Source organism: Heterodontus francisci, chromosome 21 (assembly GCF_036365525.1).
Source record: "Heterodontus francisci isolate sHetFra1 chromosome 21, sHetFra1.hap1, whole genome shotgun sequence".
Classification (NCBI taxonomy): domain Eukaryota; kingdom Metazoa; phylum Chordata; class Chondrichthyes; order Heterodontiformes; family Heterodontidae; genus Heterodontus; species Heterodontus francisci.
In genome coordinates, this window is record NC_090391.1 from 26,920,757 (window position 1) to 26,947,000 (window position 26,244).

Below are 26,244 nucleotides of genomic sequence, written 5' to 3' on the forward strand. Positions count from 1 at the left end.
GAGAAAAAACAAAGTCAGAAATAGAGAAAAGACAGAAAGTCAGAAATATAGCAAAGTCAGAAAAAGAGAAAAGACAAAGTCAGAAATAGAGAAAAGACAACGTCAGAAACAGAGAAAAGACAGAAAGTCAGAAAAAGAGAAAAGACAAAGTCAGAAATAGAGAAAAATCAACGTCAGAAATAGAGAAAAGACAAAGTCAGAAATAGAGAAAAGACAGAAATACAGAAATGACAGTCAGAAATAGAGAAAAGACAAAGTCAGAAATGGAGAAAAGTCAGAAATAGTGAAAAGACAAAGTCAGAAATAGAGAAAAGACAAAGTCAGAAATAGAGAAAAGACAAAGTCAGAAATAGAGAAAAGTCAGAAATACAGAAAAGACAAAGTCAGAAATAGTGAAAGGACAAAGTCAGAAATAGAAAAAAGTCAGAAATAGAGAAAATACAAAGAAAGAAATCGAGAAAAGGCAGTCAGAAATGGAGAAAAGTCAGAAATAGAGAAAAGACAGAAATAGAGAATAGACAATGTCAGAAATAGAGAAAAGACAAAGTCAGAAATAGCGCAAAGTCAGAAAAAGAGAAAAGACAAAGTCAGAAATAGAGAAAAGTCAGAAATAGAGTAAAGACAAAGTCAGTAATAGAGAAAAGACAAAGTCAGAAATAGAGAAAAGACAGAAATAGAGAAAAGACAAAGTCAGAAACAGAGAAAAGACAAAGTCAGAAATAGAGAAAAGACAAAGTCAGAAATAGAGAAAAGACAGAAATAGAGAAAAGACAAAGTCAGAAATAGAGAAAAGACAAAGTCAGAAATAGAGAAAAGACAAAGTCAGAAATAGTGAAAAGACAAAGTCAGAAATAGAGAAAAGACAAAGTCAGAAATAGAGAAAAGACAAAGTCAGAAATAGATAAAAGACAGAAATAGAGAAAAGACAAAGTCAGAAATAGGGAAAAGTCAGAAATAGTGAAAAGACAAAGTCAGAAATAGAGAAAAGACAGAAATAGAGAAAAGACAAAGTCAGAAATAGAGAAAAGACAAAGTCAGAAATAGAGAAAAGACAAAGTCAGAAATAGTGAAAAGACAAAGTCAGAAATAGAGAAAAGACAAAGTCAGAAATAGAGAAAAGACAAAGTCAGAAATAGATAAAAGACAGAAATAGAGAAAAGACAAAGTCAGAAATAGAGAAAAGACAAAGTCAGAAATAGCGAATAGACAAAGTCAGAAATAGAGAAAAGACAAAGTCAGAAATAGAGAAAAGACAAAGTCCGAAAGAGAGAAAAGGCAAAGTCAGAAATGGAGAAAAGTCAGAAATAGAGAAAAGACAGAAATACAGAAAAGATAAAGTCAAAAATCGAGAAAAGACAATGTCAGAAATAGAGAAAAGACAAAGTCAGAAATAGAGCAAAGTCAGAAATAGAGAAAAGGCAACGTCAGAAATAGGGAAAAGACAGAAATACAGAAAAGACAAAGTCAGAAATAGAGAAAAGTCAGAAATAGTGAAAAGACAAAGTCAGAAATAGAGAAAAGACAGAAATAGAGAAAAGACAAAGTCAGAAATAGAGAAAAGACAAAGTCAGAAATAGAGAAAAGACAAAGTCAGAAATAGTGAAAAGACAAAGTCAGAAATAGAGAAAAGACAAAGTCAGAAATAGAGAAAAGACAAAGTCAGAAATAGAGAAAAGACAGAAATAGAGAAAAGACAAAGTCAGAAATAGAGAAAAGACAAAGTCAGAAATAGCGAATAGACAAAGTCAGAAATAGAGCAAAGACAAAGTCAGAAATAGAGAAAAGACAAAGTCGGAAATAGAGAAAAGACAGAAATACAGAAAAGACAAAGTCAGAAATAGAGAAAGGACAAAGTCAGAAATAGAAAAATGTCAGAAATAGAGAAAAGACAAAGTCAGAAATAGAGAAAATTCAGAAATAGAGAAAAGACAAAGTCAGAAATAGAGAAAAGACAGAAATGGAGAAAAGACAATGTCAGAAATAGGGAAAAGACAAAGTCAGAAATAGAGCAATGTCAGAAATAGAGAAAAGACAGAAATAGAGAAAAGGCAAAGTCAGAAATAGAGAAAAGGCAACGTCAGAAATAGAGAAAAGAAAGAAATACAGAAAAGACAAAGTCAGAAATAGAGAAAAGACAAAGTCAGAAATAGAGAAAAGACAGAAATAGGGAAAAATCAGTCAGAAATTGAGAAAAGACAAAGTCAGAAAAAGAGAAAAGTCAGAAATAGTGAAAAGACAAAGTCAGAAACAGAGAAAAGACACAAAATAGAGAAAAGACAGTCAGAAATAGAGAAAAGACAAAGTCAGAAATAGAGAAAAGACAAAGTCAGAAATAGAGAAAAGTTAGAAATAGTGAAATGACAAAGTCAGAAATAGAGAAAAGACAAAGTCAGAAATAGCGAATGGACAAAGTCAGAAATAGAGAAAAGACAAAGTCAGAAATAGAGAAAAGACAAAGTCAGAAATAGAGAAAAGGCAAAGTCAGAAACAGACAAAAGACAGAAAGTCAGAAAAAGAGAAAAGACAAAGTCAGAAATAGAGAAAAAACAAAGTCAGAAATAGAGAAAAGACAGAAAGTCAGAAATAGAGCAAAGTCAGAAAAAGAGAAAAGACAAAGTCAGAAATAGAGAAAAGACAACGTCAGAAACAGAGAAAAGACAGAAAGTCAGAAAAAGAGAAAAGACAAAGTCAGAAATAGAGAAAAATCAACGTCAGAAATAGAGAAAAGACAAAGTCAGAAATAGAGAAAAGACAGAAATACAGAAATGACAGTCAGAAATAGAGAAAAGACAAAGTCAGAAATGGAGAAAAGTCAGAAATAGTGAAAAGACAAAGTCAGAAATAGAGAAAAGACAAAGTCAGAAATAGAGAAAAGACAAAGTCAGAAATAGAGAAAAGACAAAGTCAGAAATAGAGAAAAGACAAAGTCGGAAATAGAGAAAAGACAGAAATACAGAAAAGACAAAGTCAGAAATAGAGAAAGGACAAAGTCAGAAATAGAAAAATGTCAGAAATAGAGAAAAGACAAAGTCAGAAATAGAGAAAATTCAGAAATAGAGAAAAGACAAAGTCAGAAATAGAGAAAAGACAGAAATGGAGAAAAGACAATGTCAGAAATAGGGAAATGACAAAGTCAGAAATAGAGCAATGTCAGAAATAGAGAAAAGACAGAAATAGAGAAAAGGCAAAGTCAGAAATAGAGAAAAGGCAACGTCAGAAATAGAGAAAAGAAAGAAATACAGAAAAGACAAAGTCAGAAATAGAGAAAAGACAAAGTCAGAAATAGAGAAAAGACAGAAATAGGGAAAAATCAGTCAGAAATGGAGAAAAGACAAAGTCAGAAAAAGAGAAAAGTCAGAAATAGTGAAAAGACAAAGTCAGAAACAGAGAAAAGACACAAAATAGAGAAAAGACAGTCAGAAATAGAGAAAAGACAAAGTCAGAAATAGAGAAAAGACAAAGTCAGAAATAGAGAAAAGTTAGAAATAGTGAAATGACAAAGTCAGAAATAGAGAAAAGACAAAGTCAGAAATAGCGAATGGACAAAGTCAGAAATAGAGAAAAGACAAAGTCAGAAATAGAGAAAAGACAAAGTCAGAAATAGAGAAAAGGCAAAGTCAGAAACAGACAAAAGACAGAAAGTCAGAAAAAGAGAAAAGACAAAGTCAGAAATAGAGAAAAAACAAAGTCAGAAATAGAGAAAAGACAGAAAGTCAGAAATATAGCAAAGTCAGAAAAAGAGAAAAGACAAAGTCAGAAATAGAGAAAAGACAACGTCAGAAACAGAGAAAAGACAGAAAGTCAGAAAAAGAGAAAAGACAAAGTCAGAAATAGAGAAAAATCAACGTCAGAAATAGAGAAAAGACAAAGTCAGAAATAGAGAAAAGACAGAAATACAGAAATGACAGTCAGAAATAGAGAAAAGACAAAGTCAGAAATGGAGAAAAGTCAGAAATAGTGAAAAGACAAAGTCAGAAATAGAGAAAAGACAAAGTCAGAAATAGAGAAAAGACAAAGTCAGAAATAGAGAAAAGTCAGAAATACAGAAAAGACAAAGTCAGAAATAGTGAAAGGACAAAGTCAGAAATAGAAAAAAGTCAGAAATAGAGAAAATACAAAGAAAGAAATCGAGAAAAGGCAGTCAGAAATGGAGAAAAGTCAGAAATAGAGAAAAGACAGAAATAGAGAATAGACAATGTCAGAAATAGAGAAAAGACAAAGTCAGAAATAGCGCAAAGTCAGAAAAAGAGAAAAGACAAAGTCAGAAATAGAGAAAAGTCAGAAATAGAGTAAAGACAAAGTCAGTAATAGAGAAAAGACAAAGTCAGAAATAGAGAAAAGACAGAAATAGAGAAAAGACAAAGTCAGAAACAGAGAAAAGACAAAGTCAGAAATAGAGAAAAGACAAAGTCAGAAATAGAGAAAAGACAGAAATAGAGAAAAGACAAAGTCAGAAACAGAGAAAAGACAAAGTCAGAAATAGAGAAAAGACAAATTCAGAAATAGAGAAAAATCAACGTCAGAAATAGAGAAAATCGCAAAGTCAGAAATAGAGAAAAGACAGAAATACAGAAAAAACAAAGTCAGAAATAGAGAAAAGACAAAGTCAGAAATATAGAAAAGTCAGAAATGGTGAAAGGACAAAGTCAGAAATAGAGAAAAGACAGAAATAGAGAAAAGACAAAGTCAGAAATAGAGAAAAGAGAAAGTCAGAAATAGAGAAAAGACAGAAATAGAGAAAAGACAAAGTCAGAAATAGAGAAAAGACAAAGTCAGAAATAGAGAATAGACAAAGTCAGAAATAGCGAAAAGACAAAGTCAGAAATAGAGAAAAGACAAAGTCAGAAACAGAGAAAAGACAGAAAGTCAGAAAAAGAGAAAAGACAAAGTCAGAAATAGAGAAAAAACAAAGTCAGAAATAGAGAAAAGACAGAAAGTCAGAAAAACAGAAAAGACAAAGTCAGAAATAGAGAAAGGACAAAGTCAGAAATAGAAAAAATTCAGAAATAGAGAAAATACAAAGTCATAAATCGAGAAAAGGCAGTCAGAAATGGAGAAAAGTCAGAAATAGAGAAAGGACAGAAAGTCAGAAAAAGAGAAAAGACAAAGTCAGAAATAGAGAAAGGGCAAAGTCAGGAATAGAGCAAAGTCAGAAATAGAGAAAAAACAAAGTCAGAAATAGAGAAAAGACAGAAAGTCAGAAATAGAGCAAAGTCAGAAAAAGAGAAAAGACAAAGTCAGAAATAGAGAAAAATCAACGTCAGAAATAGAGAAAAGACAAAGTCAGAAATAGAGAAAAGACAGAAATACAGAAATGACAGTCAGAAATAGAGAAAAGACAAAGTCAGAAATGGAGAAAAGTCAGAAATAGTGAAAAGACAAAGTCAGAAATAGAGAAAAGACAAAGTCAGAAATAGAGAAAAGACAAAGTCAGAAATAGAGAAAAGACAAAGTCGGAAATAGAGAAAAGACAGAAATACAGAAAAGACAAAGTCAGAAATAGAGAAAGGACAAAGTCAGAAATAGAAAAATGTCAGAAATAGAGAAAAGACAAAGTCAGAAATAGAGAAAATTCAGAAATAGAGAAAAGACAAAGTCAGAAATAGAGAAAAGACAGAAATGGAGAAAAGACAATGTCAGAAATAGGGAAAAGACAAAGTCAGAAATAGAGCAATGTCAGAAATAGAGAAAAGACAGAAATAGAGAAAAGGCAAAGTCAGAAATAGAGAAAAGGCAACGTCAGAAATAGAGAAAAGAAAGAAATACAGAAAAGACAAAGTCAGAAATAGAGAAAAGACAAAGTCAGAAATAGAGAAAAGACAGAAATAGGGAAAAATCAGTCAGAAATGGAGAAAAGACAAAGTCAGAAAAAGAGAAAAGTCAGAAATAGTGAAAAGACAAAGTCAGAAACAGAGAAAAGACACAAAATAGAGAAAAGACAGTCAGAAATAGAGAAAAGACAAAGTCAGAAATAGAGAAAAGACAAAGTCAGAAATAGAGAAAAGTTAGAAATAGTGAAATGACAAAGTCAGAAATAGAGAAAAGACAAAGTCAGAAATAGCGAATGGACAAAGTCAGAAATAGAGAAAAGACAAAGTCAGAAATAGAGAAAAGACAAAGTCAGAAATAGAGAAAAGGCAAAGTCAGAAACAGACAAAAGACAGAAAGTCAGAAAAAGAGAAAAGACAAAGTCAGAAATAGAGAAAAAACAAAGTCAGAAATAGAGAAAAGACAGAAAGTCAGAAATAGAGCAAAGTCAGAAAAAGAGAAAAGACAAAGTCAGAAATAGAGAAAAGACAACGTCAGAAACAGAGAAAAGACAGAAAGTCAGAAAAAGAGAAAAGACAAAGTCAGAAATAGAGAAAAATCAACGTCAGAAATAGAGAAAAGACAAAGTCAGAAATAGAGAAAAGACAGAAATACAGAAATGACTGTCAGAAATAGAGAAAAGACAAAGTCAGAAATGCAGAAAAGTCAGAAATAGTGAAAAGACAAAGTCAGAAATAGAGAAAAGACAAAGTCAGAAATAGAGAAAAGACAAAGTCAGAAATAGAGAAAAGTCAGAAATACAGAAAAGACAAAGTCAGAAATAGTGAAAGGACAAAGTCAGAAATAGAAAAAAGTCAGAAATAGAGAAAATACAAAGAAAGAAATCGAGAAAAGGCAGTCAGAAATGGAGAAAAGTCAGAAATAGAGAAAAGACAGAAATAGAGAATAGACAATGTCAGAAATAGAGAAAAGACAAAGTCAGAAATAGCGCAAAGTCAGAAAAAGAGAAAAGACAAAGTCAGAAATAGAGAAAAGTCAGAAATAGATTAAAGACAAAGTCAGAAATAGAGAAAAGACAAAGTCAGAAATAGAGAAAAGACAGAAATAGAGAAAAGACAAAGTCAGAAACAGAGAAAAGACAAAGTCAGAAATAGAGAAAAGACAAAGTCAGAAATAGAGAAAAGACAGAAATAGAGAAAAGACAAAGTCAGAAACAGAGAAAAGACAAAGTCAGAAATAGAGAAAAGACAAATTCAGAAATAGAGAAAAATCAACGTCAGAAATAGAGAAAATCGCAAAGTCAGAAATAGAGAAAAGACAGAAATACAGAAAAAACAAAGTCAGAAATAGAGAAAAGACAAAGTCAGAAATATAGAAAAGTCAGAAATGGTGAAAAGACAAAGTCAGAAATAGAGAAAAGACAGAAATAGAGAAAAGACAAAGTCAGAAATAGAGAAAAGAGAAAGTCAGAAATAGAGAAAAGACAGAAATAGAGAAAAGACAAAGTCAGAAATAGAGAAAAGACAAAGTCAGAAATAGAGAATAGACAAAGTCAGAAATAGCGAAAAGACAAAGTCAGAAATAGAGAAAAGACAAAGTCAGAAACAGAGAAAAGACAGAAAGTCAGAAAAAGAGAAAAGACAAAGTCAGAAATAGAGAAAAAACAAAGTCAGAAATAGAGAAAAGACAGAAAGTCAGAAAAACAGAAAAGACAAAGTCAGAAATAGAGAAAGGACAAAGTCAGAAATAGAAAAAATTCAGAAATAGAGAAAATACAAAGTCATAAATCGAGAAAAGGCAGTCAGAAATGGAGAAAAGTCAGAAATAGAGAAAGGACAGAAAGTCAGAAAAAGAGAAAAGACAAAGTCAGAAATAGAGAAAGGGCAAAGTCAGGAATAGAGCAAAGTCAGAAATAGAGAAAAGACAAAGTCAGAAATAGAGAAAAGACAGAAATACAGAAAAGACAAAGTCAGAAATAGAGAAAGGACAAAGTCAGAAATAGAAAAAAGTCAGAAATAGAGAAAAGTCAGAAATAGAGAAAAGACAGAAATAGAGAAAAGGCAAAGTCAGAAATAGAGAAAAAACAAAGTCAGAAATAGAGAAAAGACAGAAAGTCAGAAAAAGAGTAAAGACAAAGTCAGAAATAGAGAAAAGACAAAGTCGGAAATAGAGAAAAGACAGAAATACAGAAAAGACAAAGTCAGAAATAGAGAAAGGACAAAGTCAGAAATAGAAAAATGTCAGAAATAGAGAAAAGACAAAGTCAGAAATAGAGAAAATTCAGAAATAGAGAAAAGACAAAGTCAGAAATAGAGAAAAGACAGAAATGGAGAAAAGACAATGTCAGAAATAGGGAAAAGACAAAGTCAGAAATAGAGCAATGTCAGAAATAGAGAAAAGACAGAAATAGAGAAAAGGCAAAGTCAGAAATAGAGAAAAGGCAACGTCAGAAATAGAGAAAAGAAAGAAATACAGAAAAGACAAAGTCAGAAATAGAGAAAAGACAAAGTCAGAAATAGAGAAAAGACAGAAATAGGGAAAAATCAGTCAGAAATGGAGAAAAGACAAAGTCAGAAAAAGAGAAAAGTCAGAAATAGTGAAAAGACAAAGTCAGAAACAGAGAAAAGACACAAAATAGAGAAAAGACAGTCAGAAATAGAGAAAAGACAAAGTCAGAAATAGAGAAAAGACAAAGTCAGAAATAGAGAAAAGTTAGAAATAGTGAAATGACAAAGTCAGAAATAGAGAAAAGACAAAGTCAGAAATAGCGAATGGACAAAGTCAGAAATAGAGAAAAGACAAAGTCAGAAATAGAGAAAAGACAAAGTCAGAAATAGAGAAAAGGCAAAGTCAGAAACAGACAAAAGACAGAAAGTCAGAAAAAGAGAAAAGACAAAGTCAGAAATAGAGAAAAAACAAAGTCAGAAATAGAGAAAAGACAGAAAGTCAGAAATATAGCAAAGTCAGAAAAAGAGAAAAGACAAAGTCAGAAATAGAGAAAAGACAACGTCAGAAACAGAGAAAAGACAGAAAGTCAGAAAAAGAGAAAAGACAAAGTCAGAAATAGAGAAAAATCAACGTCAGAAATAGAGAAAAGACAAAGTCAGAAATAGAGAAAAGACAGAAATACAGAAATGACAGTCAGAAATAGAGAAAAGACAAAGTCAGAAATGGAGAAAAGTCAGAAATAGTGAAAAGACAAAGTCAGAAATAGAGAAAAGACAAAGTCAGAAATAGAGAAAAGACAAAGTCAGAAATAGAGAAAAGTCAGAAATACAGAAAAGACAAAGTCAGAAATAGTGAAAGGACAAAGTCAGAAATAGAAAAAAGTCAGAAATAGAGAAAATACAAAGAAAGAAATCGAGAAAAGGCAGTCAGAAATGGAGAAAAGTCAGAAATAGAGAAAAGACAGAAATAGAGAATAGACAATGTCAGAAATAGAGAAAAGACAAAGTCAGAAATAGCGCAAAGTCAGAAAAAGAGAAAAGACAAAGTCAGAAATAGAGAAAAGTCAGAAATAGAGTAAAGACAAAGTCAGTAATAGAGAAAAGACAAAGTCAGAAATAGAGAAAAGACAGAAATAGAGAAAAGACAAAGTCAGAAACAGAGAAAAGACAAAGTCAGAAATAGAGAAAAGACAAAGTCAGAAATAGAGAAAAGACAGAAATAGAGAAAAGACAAAGTCAGAAATAGAGAAAAGACAAAGTCAGAAATAGAGAAAAGACAAAGTCAGAAATAGTGAAAAGACAAAGTCAGAAATAGAGAAAAGACAAAGTCAGAAATAGAGAAAAGACAAAGTCAGAAATAGATAAAAGACAGAAATAGAGAAAAGACAAAGTCAGAAATAGGGAAAAGTCAGAAATAGTGAAAAGACAAAGTCAGAAATAGAGAAAAGACAGAAATAGAGAAAAGACAAAGTCAGAAATAGAGAAAAGACAAAGTCAGAAATAGAGAAAAGACAAAGTCAGAAATAGTGAAAAGACAAAGTCAGAAATAGAGAAAAGACAAAGTCAGAAATAGAGAAAAGACAAAGTCAGAAATAGATAAAAGACAGAAATAGAGAAAAGACAAAGTCAGAAATAGAGAAAAGACAAAGTCAGAAATAGCGAATAGACAAAGTCAGAAATAGAGAAAAGACAAAGTCAGAAATAGAGAAAAGACAAAGTCCGAAAGAGAGAAAAGGCAAAGTCAGAAATGGAGAAAAGTCAGAAATAGAGAAAAGACAGAAATACAGAAAAGATAAAGTCAAAAATCGAGAAAAGACAATGTCAGAAATAGAGAAAAGACAAAGTCAGAAATAGAGCAAAGTCAGAAATAGAGAAAAGGCAACGTCAGAAATAGGGAAAAGACAGAAATACAGAAAAGACAAAGTCAGAAATAGAGAAAAGTCAGAAATAGTGAAAAGACAAAGTCAGAAATAGAGAAAAGACAGAAATAGAGAAAAGACAAAGTCAGAAATAGAGAAAAGACAAAGTCAGAAATAGAGAAAAGACAAAGTCAGAAATAGTGAAAAGACAAAGTCAGAAATAGAGAAAAGACAAAGTCAGAAATAGAGAAAAGACAAAGTCAGAAATAGAGAAAAGACAGAAATAGAGAAAAGACAAAGTCAGAAATAGAGAAAAGACAAAGTCAGAAATAGCGAATAGACAAAGTCAGAAATAGAGCAAAGACAAAGTCAGAAATAGAGAAAAGACAAAGTCGGAAATAGAGAAAAGACAAAGTCAGAAATAGAGAAAGGACAAAGTCAGAAATAGAAAAATGTCAGAAATAGAGAAAAGACAAAGTCAGAAATAGAGAAAATTCAGAAATAGAGAAAAGACAAAGTCAGAAATAGAGAAAAGACAGAAATGGAGAAAAGACAATGTCAGAAATAGGGAAAAGACAAAGTCAGAAATAGAGCAATGTCAGAAATAGAGAAAAGACAGAAATAGAGAAAAGGCAAAGTCAGAAATAGAGAAAAGGCAACGTCAGAAATAGAGAAAAGAAAGAAATACAGAAAAGACAAAGTCAGAAATAGAGAAAAGACAAAGTCAGAAATAGAGAAAAGACAGAAATAGGGAAAAATCAGTCAGAAATTGAGAAAAGACAAAGTCAGAAAAAGAGAAAAGTCAGAAATAGTGAAAAGACAAAGTCAGAAACAGAGAAAAGACACAAAATAGAGAAAAGACAGTCAGAAATAGAGAAAAGACAAAGTCAGAAATAGAGAAAAGACAAAGTCAGAAATAGAGAAAAGTTAGAAATAGTGAAATGACAAAGTCAGAAATAGAGAAAAGACAAAGTCAGAAATAGCGAATGGACAAAGTCAGAAATAGAGAAAAGACAAAGTCAGAAATAGAGAAAAGACAAAGTCAGAAATAGAGAAAAGGCAAAGTCAGAAACAGACAAAAGACAGAAAGTCAGAAAAAGAGAAAAGACAAAGTCAGAAATAGAGAAAAAACAAAGTCAGAAATAGAGAAAAGACAGAAAGTCAGAAATAGAGCAAAGTCAGAAAAAGAGAAAAGACAAAGTCAGAAATAGAGAAAAGACAACGTCAGAAACAGAGAAAAGACAGAAAGTCAGAAAAAGAGAAAAGACAAAGTCAGAAATAGAGAAAAATCAACGTCAGAAATAGAGAAAAGACAAAGTCAGAAATAGAGAAAAGACAGAAATACAGAAATGACAGTCAGAAATAGAGAAAAGACAAAGTCAGAAATGGAGAAAAGTCAGAAATAGTGAAAAGACAAAGTCAGAAATAGAGAAAAGACAAAGTCAGAAATAGAGAAAAGACAAAGTCAGAAATAGAGAAAAGACAAAGTCAGAAATAGAGAAAAGACAAAGTCGGAAATAGAGAAAAGACAGAAATACAGAAAAGACAAAGTCAGAAATAGAGAAAGGACAAAGTCAGAAATAGAAAAATGTCAGAAATAGAGAAAAGACAAAGTCAGAAATAGAGAAAATTCAGAAATAGAGAAAAGACAAAGTCAGAAATAGAGAAAAGACAGAAATGGAGAAAAGACAATGTCAGAAATAGGGAAATGACAAAGTCAGAAATAGAGCAATGTCAGAAATAGAGAAAAGACAGAAATAGAGAAAAGGCAAAGTCAGAAATAGAGAAAAGGCAACGTCAGAAATAGAGAAAAGAAAGAAATACAGAAAAGACAAAGTCAGAAATAGAGAAAAGACAAAGTCAGAAATAGAGAAAAGACAGAAATAGGGAAAAATCAGTCAGAAATGGAGAAAAGACAAAGTCAGAAAAAGAGAAAAGTCAGAAATAGTGAAAAGACAAAGTCAGAAACAGAGAAAAGACACAAAATAGAGAAAAGACAGTCAGAAATAGAGAAAAGACAAAGTCAGAAATAGAGAAAAGACAAAGTCAGAAATAGAGAAAAGTTAGAAATAGTGAAATGACAAAGTCAGAAATAGAGAAAAGACAAAGTCAGAAATAGCGAATGGACAAAGTCAGAAATAGAGAAAAGACAAAGTCAGAAATAGAGAAAAGACAAAGTCAGAAATAGAGAAAAGGCAAAGTCAGAAACAGACAAAAGACAGAAAGTCAGAAAAAGAGAAAAGACAAAGTCAGAAATAGAGAAAAAACAAAGTCAGAAATAGAGAAAAGACAGAAAGTCAGAAATATAGCAAAGTCAGAAAAAGAGAAAAGACAAAGTCAGAAATAGAGAAAAGACAACGTCAGAAACAGAGAAAAGACAGAAAGTCAGAAAAAGAGAAAAGACAAAGTCAGAAATAGAGAAAAATCAACGTCAGAAATAGAGAAAAGACAAAGTCAGAAATAGAGAAAAGACAGAAATACAGAAATGACAGTCAGAAATAGAGAAAAGACAAAGTCAGAAATGGAGAAAAGTCAGAAATAGTGAAAAGACAAAGTCAGAAATAGAGAAAAGACAAAGTCAGAAATAGAGAAAAGACAAAGTCAGAAATAGAGAAAAGTCAGAAATACAGAAAAGACAAAGTCAGAAATAGTGAAAGGACAAAGTCAGAAATAGAAAAAAGTCAGAAATAGAGAAAATACAAAGAAAGAAATCGAGAAAAGGCAGTCAGAAATGGAGAAAAGTCAGAAATAGAGAAAAGACAGAAATAGAGAATAGACAATGTCAGAAATAGAGAAAAGACAAAGTCAGAAATAGCGCAAAGTCAGAAAAAGAGAAAAGACAAAGTCAGAAATAGAGAAAAGTCAGAAATAGAGTAAAGACAAAGTCAGTAATAGAGAAAAGACAAAGTCAGAAATAGAGAAAAGACAGAAATAGAGAAAAGACAAAGTCAGAAACAGAGAAAAGACAAAGTCAGAAATAGAGAAAAGACAAAGTCAGAAATAGAGAAAAGACAGAAATAGAGAAAAGACAAAGTCAGAAACAGAGAAAAGACAAAGTCAGAAATAGAGAAAAGACAAATTCAGAAATAGAGAAAAATCAACGTCAGAAATAGAGAAAATCGCAAAGTCAGAAATAGAGAAAAGACAGAAATACAGAAAAAACAAAGTCAGAAATAGAGAAAAGACAAAGTCAGAAATATAGAAAAGTCAGAAATGGTGAAAGGACAAAGTCAGAAATAGAGAAAAGACAGAAATAGAGAAAAGGCAAAGTCAGAAATAGAGAAAAGAGAAAGTCAGAAATAGAGAAAAGACAGAAATAGAGAAAAGACAAAGTCAGAAATAGAGAAAAGACAAAGTCAGAAATAGAGAATAGACAAAGTCAGAAATAGCGAAAAGACAAAGTCAGAAATAGAGAAAAGACAAAGTCAGAAACAGAGAAAAGACAGAAAGTCAGAAAAAGAGAAAAGACAAAGTCAGAAATAGAGAAAAAACAAAGTCAGAAATAGAGAAAAGACAGAAAGTCAGAAAAACAGAAAAGACAAAGTCAGAAATAGAGAAAGGACAAAGTCAGAAATAGAAAAAATTCAGAAATAGAGAAAATACAAAGTCATAAATCGAGAAAAGGCAGTCAGAAATGGAGAAAAGTCAGAAATAGAGAAAGGACAGAAAGTCAGAAAAAGAGAAAAGACAAAGTCAGAAATAGAGAAAGGGCAAAGTCAGGAATAGAGCAAAGTCAGAAATAGAGAAAAAACAAAGTCAGAAATAGAGAAAAGACAGAAAGTCAGAAATAGAGCAAAGTCAGAAAAAGAGAAAAGACAAAGTCAGAAATAGAGAAAAATCAACGTCAGAAATAGAGAAAAGACAAAGTCAGAAATAGAGAAAAGACAGAAATACAGAAATGACAGTCAGAAATAGAGAAAAGACAAAGTCAGAAATGGAGAAAAGTCAGAAATAGTGAAAAGACAAAGTCAGAAATAGAGAAAAGACAAAGTCAGAAATAGAGAAAAGACAAAGTCAGAAATAGAGAAAAGACAAAGTCGGAAATAGAGAAAAGACAGAAATACAGAAAAGACAAAGTCAGAAATAGAGAAAGGACAAAGTCAGAAATAGAAAAATGTCAGAAATAGAGAAAAGACAAAGTCAGAAATAGAGAAAATTCAGAAATAGAGAAAAGACAAAGTCAGAAATAGAGAAAAGACAGAAATGGAGAAAAGACAATGTCAGAAATAGGGAAAAGACAAAGTCAGAAATAGAGCAATGTCAGAAATAGAGAAAAGACAGAAATAGAGAAAAGGCAAAGTCAGAAATAGAGAAAAGGCAACGTCAGAAATAGAGAAAAGAAAGAAATACAGAAAAGACAAAGTCAGAAATAGAGAAAAGACAAAGTCAGAAATAGAGAAAAGACAGAAATAGGGAAAAATCAGTCAGAAATGGAGAAAAGACAAAGTCAGAAAAAGAGAAAAGTCAGAAATAGTGAAAAGACAAAGTCAGAAACAGAGAAAAGACACAAAATAGAGAAAAGACAGTCAGAAATAGAGAAAAGACAAAGTCAGAAATAGAGAAAAGACAAAGTCAGAAATAGAGAAAAGTTAGAAATAGTGAAATGACAAAGTCAGAAATAGAGAAAAGACAAAGTCAGAAATAGCGAATGGACAAAGTCAGAAATAGAGAAAAGACAAAGTCAGAAATAGAGAAAAGACAAAGTCAGAAATAGAGAAAAGGCAAAGTCAGAAACAGACAAAAGACAGAAAGTCAGAAAAAGAGAAAAGACAAAGTCAGAAATAGAGAAAAAACAAAGTCAGAAATAGAGAAAAGACAGAAAGTCAGAAATAGAGCAAAGTCAGAAAAAGAGAAAAGACAAAGTCAGAAATAGAGAAAAGACAACGTCAGAAACAGAGAAAAGACAGAAAGTCAGAAAAAGAGAAAAGACAAAGTCAGAAATAGAGAAAAATCAACGTCAGAAATAGAGAAAAGACAAAGTCAGAAATAGAGAAAAGACAGAAATACAGAAATGACTGTCAGAAATAGAGAAAAGACAAAGTCAGAAATGCAGAAAAGTCAGAAATAGTGAAAAGACAAAGTCAGAAATAGAGAAAAGACAAAGTCAGAAATAGAGAAAAGACAAAGTCAGAAATAGAGAAAAGTCAGAAATACAGAAAAGACAAAGTCAGAAATAGTGAAAGGACAAAGTCAGAAATAGAAAAAAGTCAGAAATAGAGAAAATACAAAGAAAGAAATCGAGAAAAGGCAGTCAGAAATGGAGAAAAGTCAGAAATAGAGAAAAGACAGAAATAGAGAATAGACAATGTCAGAAATAGAGAAAAGACAAAGTCAGAAATAGCGCAAAGTCAGAAAAAGAGAAAAGACAAAGTCAGAAATAGAGAAAAGTCAGAAATAGATTAAAGACAAAGTCAGAAATAGAGAAAAGACAAAGTCAGAAATAGAGAAAAGACAGAAATAGAGAAAAGACAAAGTCAGAAACAGAGAAAAGACAAAGTCAGAAATAGAGAAAAGACAAAGTCAGAAATAGAGAAAAGACAGAAATAGAGAAAAGACAAAGTCAGAAACAGAGAAAAGACAAAGTCAGAAATAGAGAAAAGACAAATTCAGAAATAGTGAAAAATCAACGTCAGAAATAGAGAAAATCGCAAAGTCAGAAATAGAGAAAAGACAGAAATACAGAAAAAACAAAGTCAGAAATAGAGAAAAGACAAAGTCAGAAATATAGAAAAGTCAGAAATGGTGAAAAGACAAAGTCAGAAATAGAGAAAAGACAGAAATAGAGAAAAGACAAAGTCAGAAATAGAGAAAAGAGAAAGTCAGAAATAGAGAAAAGACAGAAATAGAGAAAAGACAAAGTCAGAAATAGAGAAAAGACAAAGTCAGAAATAGAGAATAGACAAAGTCAGAAATAGCGAAAAGACAAAGTCAGAAATAGAGAAAAGACAAAGTCAGAAACAGAGAAAAGACAGAAAGTCAGAAAAAGAGAAAAGACAAAGTCAGAAATAGAGAAAAAACAAAGTCAGAAATAGAGAAAAGACAGAAAGTCAGAAAAACAGAAAAGACAAAGTCAGAAATAGAGAAAGGACAAAGTCAGAAATAGAAAAAATTCAGAAATAGAGAAAATACAAAGTCATAAATCGAGAAAAGGCAGTCAGAAATGGAGAAAAGTCAGAAATAGAGAAAGGACAGAAAGTCAGAAAAAGAGAAAAGACAAAGTCAGAAATAGAGAAAGGGCAAAGTCAGGAATAGAGCAAAGTCAGAAATAGAGAAAAGACAAAGTCAGAAATAGAGAAAAGACAGAAATACAGAAAAGACAAAGTCAGAAATAGAGAAAGGACAAAGTCAGAAATAGAAAAAAGTCAGAAATAGAGAAAAGTCAGAAATAGAGAAAAGACAGAAATAGAGAAAAGGCAAAGTCAGAAATAGAGAAAAAACAAAGTCAGAAATAGAGAAAAGACAGAAAGTCAGAAAAAGAGTAAAGACAAAGTCAGAAATAGAGAAAAGACAAAGTCGGAAATAGAGAAAAGACAGAAATACAGAAAAGACAAAGTCAGAAATAGAGAAAGGACAAAGTCAGAAATAGAAAAATGTCAGAAATAGAGAAAAGACAAAGTCAGAAATAGAGAAAATTCAGAAATAGAGAAAAGACAAAGTCAGAAATAGAGAAAAGACAGAAATGGAGAAAAGACAATGTCAGAAATAGGGAAAAGACAAAGTCAGAAATAGAGCAATGTCAGAAATAGAGAAAAGACAGAAATAGAGAAAAGGCAAAGTCAGAAATAGAGAAAAGGCAACGTCAGAAATAGAGAAAAGAAAGAAATACAGAAAAGACAAAGTCAGAAATAGAGAAAAGACAAAGTCAGAAATAGAGAAAAGACAGAAATAGGGAAAAATCAGTCAGAAATGGAGCAAAGACAAAGTCAGAAAAAGAGAAAAGTCAGAAATAGTGAAAAGACAAAGTCAGAAACAGAGAAAAGACACAAAATAGAGAAAAGACAGTCAGAAATAGAGAAAAGACAAAGTCAGAAATAGAGAAAAGACAAAGTCAGAAATAGAGAAAAGTTAGAAATAGTGAAATGACAAAGTCAGAAATAGAGAAAAGACAAAGTCAGAAATAGCGAATGGACAAAGTCAGAAATAGAGAAAAGACAAAGTCAGAAATAGAGAAAAGACAAAGTCAGAAATAGAGAAAAGGCAAAGTCAGAAACAGACAAAAGACAGAAAGTCAGAAAAAGAGAAAAGACAAAGTCAGAAATAGAGAAAAAACAAAGTCAGAAATAGAGAAAAGACAGAAAGTCAGAAATAGAGCAAAGTCAGAAAAAGAGAAAAGACAAAGTCAGAAATAGAGAAAAGACAACGTCAGAAACAGAGAAAAGACAGAAAGTCAGAAAAAGAGAAAAGACAAAGTCAGAAATAGAGAAAAATCAACGTCAGAAATAGAGAAAAGACAAAGTCAGAAATAGAGAAAAGACAGAAATACAGAAATGACAGTCAGAAATAGAGAAAAGACAAAGTCAGAAATGGAGAAAAGTCAGAAATAGTGAAAAGACAAAGTCAGAAATAGAGAAAAGACAGAAATAGAGAAAAGACAAAGCCAGAAATAGAGAAAAGACAAAGTCAGAAATAGAGAAAAGTCAGAAATAGTGAAAAGACAAAGTAAGAAATAGAGAAAAGACAGAAATAGAGAAAAGACTAAGTCAGAGATAGAGAAAAGACAAAGTCAGAAATAGAGAAAAGACAGAAATAGAGAAAAGACAAAGTCAGAAATATAGAAAAGACAAGTCAGAAATGGAGATTAGACAAAGTCAGAAATAGAGAAAAGACAAAGTCAGAAATAGCGAATAGACAAAGTCAGAAATAGAGAAAAGACAAAGTCAGAAATAGAGAAAAGACAAAGTCAGAAATAGAGAAATGACAAAGTCAGAAATAGAGAAAAGACAGAAAGTCAGAAAAAGAGAAAAGACAAAGTCAGAAATAGAGAAAAGGCAAAGTCAGAAACAGAGAAAAGACAGAAAGTCAGAAAAAGAGAAAAGACAAAGTCAGAACTGGAGAAAAAACAAAGTCAGAAATAGAGAGAAGACAAAGTCAGAAATAGAGAAAAGACAGAAAGTCAGAAAAACAGAAAAGACGAAGTCAGAAATAGAGAAAAGACAAAGTCAGAAATAGAGAAAAGACAGAAATACAGAAATGACAGTCAGAAATAGAGAAAAGACAAAGTCAGAAATGGAGAAAAGTCAGAAATAGTGAAAAGACAAAGTCAGAAATAGAGAAAAGACAAAGTCAGAAATAGAGAAAAGACAAAGTCAGAAATAGAGAAAAGACAAAGTCGGAAATAGAGAAAAGACAGAAATACAGAAAAGACAAAGTCAGAAATAGAGAAAGGACAAAGTCAGAAATAGAAAAATGTCAGAAATAGAGAAAAGACAAAGTCAGAAATAGAGAAAATTCAGAAATAGAGAAAAGACAAAGTCAGAAATAGAGAAAAGACAGAAATGGAGAAAAGACAATGTCAGAAATAGGGAAAAGACAAAGTCAGAAATAGAGCAATGTCAGAAATAGAGAAAAGACAGAAATAGAGAAAAGACAAAGTCAGAAACAGAGAAAAGTCAGAAATAGTGAAAAGACAAAGTCAGAAACAGAGAAAAGACACAAAATAGAGAAAAGACAGTCAGAAATAGAGAAAAGACAAAGTCAGAAATAGAGAAAAGACAAAGTCAGAAATAGAGAAAAGTTAGAAATAGTGAAATGACAAAGTCAGAAATAGAGAAAAGACAAAGTCAGAAATAGCGAATGGACAAAGTCAGAAATAGAGAAAAGACAAAGTCAGAAATAGAGAAAAGACAAAGTCAGAAATAGAGAAAAGGCAAAGTCAGAAACAGACAAAAGACAGAAAGTCAGAAAAAGAGAAAAGACAAAGTCAGAAATAGAGAAAAAACAAAGTCAGAAATAGAGAAAAGACAGAAAGTCAGAAATAGAGCAAAGTCAGAAAAAGAGAAAAGACAAAGTCAGAAATAGAGAAAAGACAACGTCAGAAACAGAGAAAAGACAGAAAGTCAGAAAAAGAGAAAAGACAAAGTCAGAAATAGAGAAAATCAACGTCAGAAATAGAGAAAAGACAAAGTCAGAAATAGAGAAAAGACAGAAATACAGAAATGACTGTCAGAAATAGAGAAAAGACAAAGTCAGAAATGCAGAAAAGTCAGAAATAGTGAAAAGACAAAGTCAGAAATAGAGAAAAGACAAAGTCAGAAATAGAGAAAAGACAAAGTCAGAAATAGAGAAAAGTCAGAAATACAGAAAAGACAAAGTCAGAAATAGTGAAAGGACAAAGTCAGAAATAGAAAAAAGTCAGAAATAGAGAAAATACAAAGAAAGAAATCGAGAAAAGGCAGTCAGAAATGGAGAAAAGTCAGAAATAGAGAAAAGACAGAAGTAGAGAATAGACAATGTCAGAAATAGAGAAAAGACAAAGTCAGAAATAGCGCAAAGTCAGAAAAAGAGAAAAGACAAAGTCAGAAATAGAGAAAAGTCAGAAATAGATTAAAGACAAAGTCAGAAATAGAGAAAAGACAAAGTCAGAAATAGAGAAAAGACAGAAATAGAGAAAAGACAAAGTCAGAAACAGAGAAAAGACAAAGTCAGAAATAGAGAAAAGACAAAGTCAGAAATAGAGAAAAGACAGAAATAGAGAAAAGACAAAGTCAGAAACAGAGAAAAGACAAAGTCAGAAATAGAGAAAAGACAAATTCAGAAATAGAGAAAAATCAACGTCAGAAATAGAGAAAATCGCAAAGTCAGAAATAGAGAAAAGACAGAAATACAGAAAAAACAAAGTCAGAAATAGAGAAAAGACAAAGTCAGAAATATAGAAAAGTCAGAAATGGTGAAAAGACAAAGTCAGAAATAGAGAAAAGACAGAAATAGAGAAAAGACAAAGTCAGAAATAGAGAAAAGAGAAAGTCAGAAATAGAGAAAAGACAGAAATAGAGAAAAGACAAAGTCAGAAATAGAGAAAAGACAAAGTCAGAAATAGAGAATAGACAAAGTCAGAAATAGCGAAAAGACAAAGTCAGAAATAGAGAAAAGACAAAGTCAGAAACAGAGAAAAGACAGAAAGTCAGAAAAAGAGAAAAGACAAAGTCAGAAATAGAGAAAAAACAAAGTCAGAAATAGAGAAAAGACAGAAAGTCAGAAAAACAGAAAAGACAAAGTCAGAAATAGAGAAAGGACAAAGTCAGAAATAGAAAAAATTCAGAAATAGAGAAAATACAAAGTCATAAATCGAGAAAAGGCAGTCAGAAATGGAGAAAAGTCAGAAATAGAGAAAGGACAGAAAGTCAGAAAAAGAGAAAAGACAAAGTCAGAAATAGAGAAAGGGCAAAGTCAGGAATAGAGCAAAGTCAGAAATAGAGAAAAGACAAAGTCAGAAATAGAGAAAAGACAGAAATACAGAAAAGACAAAGTCAGAAATAGAGAAAGGACAAAGTCAGAAATAGAAAAAAGTCAGAAATAGAGAAAAGTCAGAAATAGAGAAAAGACAGAAATAGAGAAAAGGCAAAGTCAGAAATAGAGAAAAAACAAAGTCAGAAATAGAGAAAAGACAGAAAGTCAGAAAAAGAGTAAAGACAAAGTCAGAAATAGAGAAAAGACAAAGTCGGAAATAGAGAAAAGACAGAAATACAGAAAAGACAAAGTCAGAAATAGAGAAAGGACAAAGTCAGAAATAGAAAAATGTCAGAAATAGAGAAAAGACAAAGTCAGAAATAGAGAAAATTCAGAAATAGAGAAAAGACAAAGTCAGAAATAGAGAAAAGACAGAAATGGAGAAAAGACAATGTCAGAAATAGGGAAAAGACAAAGTCAGAAATAGAGCAATGTCAGAAATAGAGAAAAGACAGAAATAGAGAAAAGGCAAAGTCAGAAATAGAGAAAAGGCAACGTCAGAAATAGAGAAAAGAAAGAAATACAGAAAAGACAAAGTCAGAAATAGAGAAAAGACAAAGTCAGAAATAGAGAAAAGACAGAAATAGGGAAAAATCAGTCAGAAATGGAGAAAAGACAAAGTCAGAAAAAGAGAAAAGTCAGAAATAGTGAAAAGACAAAGTCAGAAACAGAGAAAAGACACAAAATAGAGAAAAGACAGTCAGAAATAGAGAAAAGACAAAGTCAGAAATAGAGAAAAGACAAAGTCAGAAATAGAGAAAAGTTAGAAATAGTGAAATGACAAAGTCAGAAATAGAGAAAAGACAAAGTCAGAAATAGCGAATGGACAAAGTCAGAAATAGAGAAAAGACAAAGTCAGAAATAGAGAAAAGACAAAGTCAGAAATAGAGAAAAGGCAAAGTCAGAAACAGACAAAAGACAGAAAGTCAGAAAAAGAGAAAAGACAAAGTCAGAAATAGAGAAAAAACAAAGTCAGAAATAGAGAAAAGACAGAAAGTCAGAAATAGAGCAAAGTCAGAAAAAGAGAAAAGACAAAGTCAGAAATAGAGAAAAGACAACGTCAGAAACAGAGAAAAGACAGAAAGTCAGAAAAAGAGAAAAGACAAAGTCAGAAATAGAGAAAAATCAACGTCAGAAATAGAGAAAAGACAAAGTCAGAAATAGAGAAAAGACAGAAATACAGAAATGACAGTCAGAAATAGAGAAAAGACAAAGTCAGAAATGGAGAAAAGTCAGAAATAGTGAAAAGACAAAGTCAGAAATAGAGAAAAGACAAAGTCAGAAATAGCGAATAGACAAAGTCAGAAATAGAGAAAAGACAAAGTCAGAAATAGAGAAAAAACAAAGTCAGAAATAGAGAAAAGACAAATCAGAAATAGAGATATGACAGTCAGAAATAGAGAAAAATCAACGTCAGAAATAGAGAAAAGACAACGTCAGAAATAGAGAAGACAGAAATACAGAAATGACAGTCAGAAATAGAGAAAAGACAAAGTCAGAAATAGAGAAAAGTCAGAAATAGTAAAAAGACAAAGTCAGAAATAGAGAAAAGACAGAAATAGAGAAAAGACAAAGCCAGAAATAGAGAAAAGACAAAGTCAGAAATAGAGAAAAGTCAGAAATAGTGAAAAGACAAAGTAAGAAATAGAGAAAAGACAGAAATAGAGAAAAGACTAAGTCAGAGATAGAGAAAAGACAAAGTCAGAAATAGAGAAAAGACAGAAATAGAGAAAAGACAAAGTCAGAAATATAGAAAAGACAAGTCAGAAATGGAGATTAGACAAAGTCAGAAATAGAGAAAAGACAAAGTCAGAAATAGCGAATAGACAAAGTCAGAAATAGAGAAAAGACAAAGTCAGAAATAGAGAAAAGACAAAGTCAGAAATAGAGAAATGACAAAGTCAGAAAAAGAGAAAAGACAAAGTCAGAAATAGAGAAAAGGCAAAGTCAGAAACAGAGAAAAGACAGAAAGTCAGAAAAAGAGAAAAGACAAAGTCAGAACTGGAGAAAAAACAAAGTCAGAAATAGAGAGAAGACAAAGTCAGAAATAGAGAAAAGACAGAAAGTCAGAAAAACAGAAAAGACGAAGTCAGAAATAGAGAAAAGACAAAGTCAGAAATAGAGAAAGGATAAAGTCAGAAATAGAGAAAATACAAAGAAAGAAATCGAGAAAAGACAAAGTCAGAAATGGAGAAAAGTCAGAAATAGAGAAAAGACAGAAATAGAGAATAGACAATGTCAGAAATAGAGAAAAGACAAAGTCAGAAATAGTGCAAAGTCAGAAAAAGAGAAAAGACAAAGTCAGAAATAGAGAAAAGACAAAGTCAGAAATAGAGAAAAGTCAGAAATAGAGAAAGGACAAAGTCAGAAATAGAGAAAAGACAAAGTCAGAAATAGAGAAAAGACAGAAATAGAGAAAAGACAAAGTCAGAAACAGAGAAAAGACAAAGTCAGAAATAGAGAAAAGACAAAGTCAGAAATAGAGAAAAGACAAAGTCAGAAATAGAGAAAAATCAACGTCAGAAATAGAGAAAAGACAAAGTCAGAAATAGAGAAAAGACAGAAATAGAGAAAAGACAAAGTCAGAAATAGAGAAAAGACAAAGTCAGAAATAGAGAAAAGACAAAGTCAGAAATAGAGAAAAGTCAGAAATAGTGAAAAGACAAAGTCAGAAATAGAGAAAAGACTAAGTCAGAGATAGAGAAAAGACAAAGTCAGAAATAGAGAAAAGACAGAAATAGAGAAAAGACAAAGTCAGAAATATAGAAAAGACAAAGTCAGAAATGGAGATTAGACAAAGTCAGAAATAGAGAAAAGACAAAGTCAGAAATAGCGAATAGACAAAGTCAGAAATAGAGAAAAGACAAAGTCAGAAATAGAGAAAAGACAAAGTCAGAAATAGAGAAATGACAAAGTCAGAAAAAGAGAAAAGACAAAGTCAGAAATAGAGAAAAGGCAAAGTCAGAAACAGAGAAAAGACAGAAAGTCAGAAAAAGAGAAAAGACAAAGTCAGAACTAGAGAAAAAACAAAGTCAGAAATAGAGAGAAGACAAAGTCAGAAATAGAGAAAAGACAAAGTCAGAAAAACAGAAAAGACGAAGTCAGAAATCGAGAAAAGACAAAGTCAGAAATAGAGAAAAGACAGAAATACAGAAAAGACAAAGTCAGAAATAGAGAAAGGACAAAGTCAGAAATAGAGAAAATACAAAGAAAGAAATCGAGAAAAGACAAAGTCAGAAATGGAGAAAAGTCAGAAATAGAGAAAAGTCAGAAATAGAGAAAGGACAGAAATAGAGAATAGACAATGTCAGAAATAGAGAAAAGACAAAGTCAGAAATAGAGCAATGTCAGAAATAGAGAAAAGTTAGAAATAGTGAAATGACAAAGTCAGAAATAGAGAAAAGACAAAGTCAGAAATAGCGAATGGACAAAGTCAGAAATAGAGAAAAGACAAAGTCAGAAATAGAGAAAAGACAAAGTCAGAAATAGAGAAAAGGCAAAGTCAGAAACAGACAAAAGACAGAAAGTCAGAAAAAGAGAAAAGACAAAGTCAGAAATAGAGAAAAAACAAAGTCAGAAATAGAGAAAAGACAGAAAGTCAGAAATAGAGCAAAGTCAGAAAAAGAGAAAAGACAAAGTCAGAAATAGAGAAAAGACAACGTCAGAAACAGAGAAAAGACAGAAAGTCAGAAAAAGAGAAAAGACAAAGTCAGAAATAGAGAAAAATCAACGTCAGAAATAGAGAAAAGACAAAGTCAGAAATAGAGAAAAGACAGAAATACAGAAATGACAGTCAGAAATAGAGAAAAGACAAAGTCAGAAATGGAGAAAAGTCAGAAATAGTGAAAAGACAAAGTCAGAAATAGAGAAAAGACAAAGTCAGAAATAGAGAAAAGACAAAGTCAGAAATAGAGAAAAGACAAAGTCAGAAATAGAGAAAAGACAAAGTCGGAAATAGAGAAAAGACAGAAATACAGAAAAGACAAAGTCAGAAATAGAGAAAGGACAAAGTCAGAAATAGAAAAATGTCAGAAATAGAGAAAAGACAAAGTCAGAAATAGAGAAAATTCAGAAGTAGAGAAAAGACAAAGTCAGAAATAGAGAAAAGACAGAAATGGAGAAAAGACAATGTCAGAAATAGGGAAATGACAAAGTCAGAAATAGAGCAATGTCAGAAATAGAGAAAAGACAGAAATAGAGAAAAGGCAAAGTCAGAAATAGAGAAAAGGCAACGTCAGAAATAGAGAAAAGAAAGAAATACAGAAAAGACAAAGTCAGAAATAGAGAAAAGACAAAGTCAGAAATAGAGAAAAGACAGAAATAGGGAAAAATCAGTCAGAAATGGAGAAAAGACAAAGTCAGAAAAAGAGAAAAGTCAGAAATAGTGAAAAGACAAAGTCAGAAACAGAGAAAAGACACAAAATAGAGAAAAGACAGTCAGAAATAGAGAAAAGACAAAGTCAGAAATAGAGAAAAGACAAAGTCAGAAATAGAGAAAAGTTAGAAATAGTGAAATGACAAAGTCAGAAATAGAGAAAAGACAAAGTCAGAAATAGCGAATGGACAAAGTCAGAAATAGAGAAAAGACAAAGTCAGAAATAGAGAAAAGACAAAGTCAGAAATAGAGAAAAGGCAAAGTCAGAAATAGAGAAAAGGCAAAGTCAGAAACAGACAAAAGACAGAAAGTCAGAAAAAGAGAAAAGACAAAGTCAGAAATAGAGAAAAAACAAAGTCAGAAATAGAGAAAAGACAGAAAGTCAGAAATAGAGCAAAGTCAGAAAAAGAGAAAAGACAAAGTCAGAAATAGAGAAAAGACAACGTCAGAAACAGAGAAAAGACAGAAAGTCAGAAAAAGAGAAAAGACAAAGTCAGAAATAGAGAAAAATCAACGTCAGAAATAGAGAAAAGACAAAGTCAGAAATAGAGAAAAGACAGAAATACAGAAATGACAGTCAGAAATAGAGAAAAGACAAAGTCAGAAATGGAGAAAAGTCAGAAATAGTGAAAAGACAAAGTCAGAAATAGAGAAAAGACAAAGTCAGAAATAGAGAAAAGACAAAGTCAGAAATAGAGAAAAGTCAGAAATACAGAAAAGACAAAGTCAGAAATAGTGAAAGGACAAAGTCAGAAATAGAAAAAAGTCAGAAATAGAGAAAATACAAAGAAAGAAATCGAGAAAAGGCAGTCAGAAATGGAGAAAAGTCAGAAATAGAGAAAAGACAGAAATAGAGAATAGACAATGTCAGAAATAGAGAAAAGACAAAGTCAGAAATAGAGCAATGTCAGAAATAGAGAAAAGTTAGAAATAGTGAAATGACAAAGTCAGAAATAGAGAAAAGACAAAGTCAGAAATAGCGAATGGACAAAGTCAGAAATAGAGAAAAGACAAAGTCAGAAATAGAGAAAAGACAAAGTCAGAAATAGAGAAAAGGCAAAGTCAGAAACAGACAAAAGACAGAAAGTCAGAAAAAGAGAAAAGACAAAGTCAGAAATAGAGAAAAAACAAAGTCAGAAATAGAGAAAAGACAGAAAGTCAGAAATAGAGCAAAGTCAGAAAAAGAGAAAAGACAAAGTCAGAAATAGAGAAAAGACAACGTCAGAAACAGAGAAAAGACAGAAAGTCAGAAAAAGAGAAAAGACAAAGTCAGAAATAGAGAAAAATCAACGTCAGAAATAGAGAAAAGACAAAGTCAGAAATAGAGAAAAGACAGAAATACAGAAAT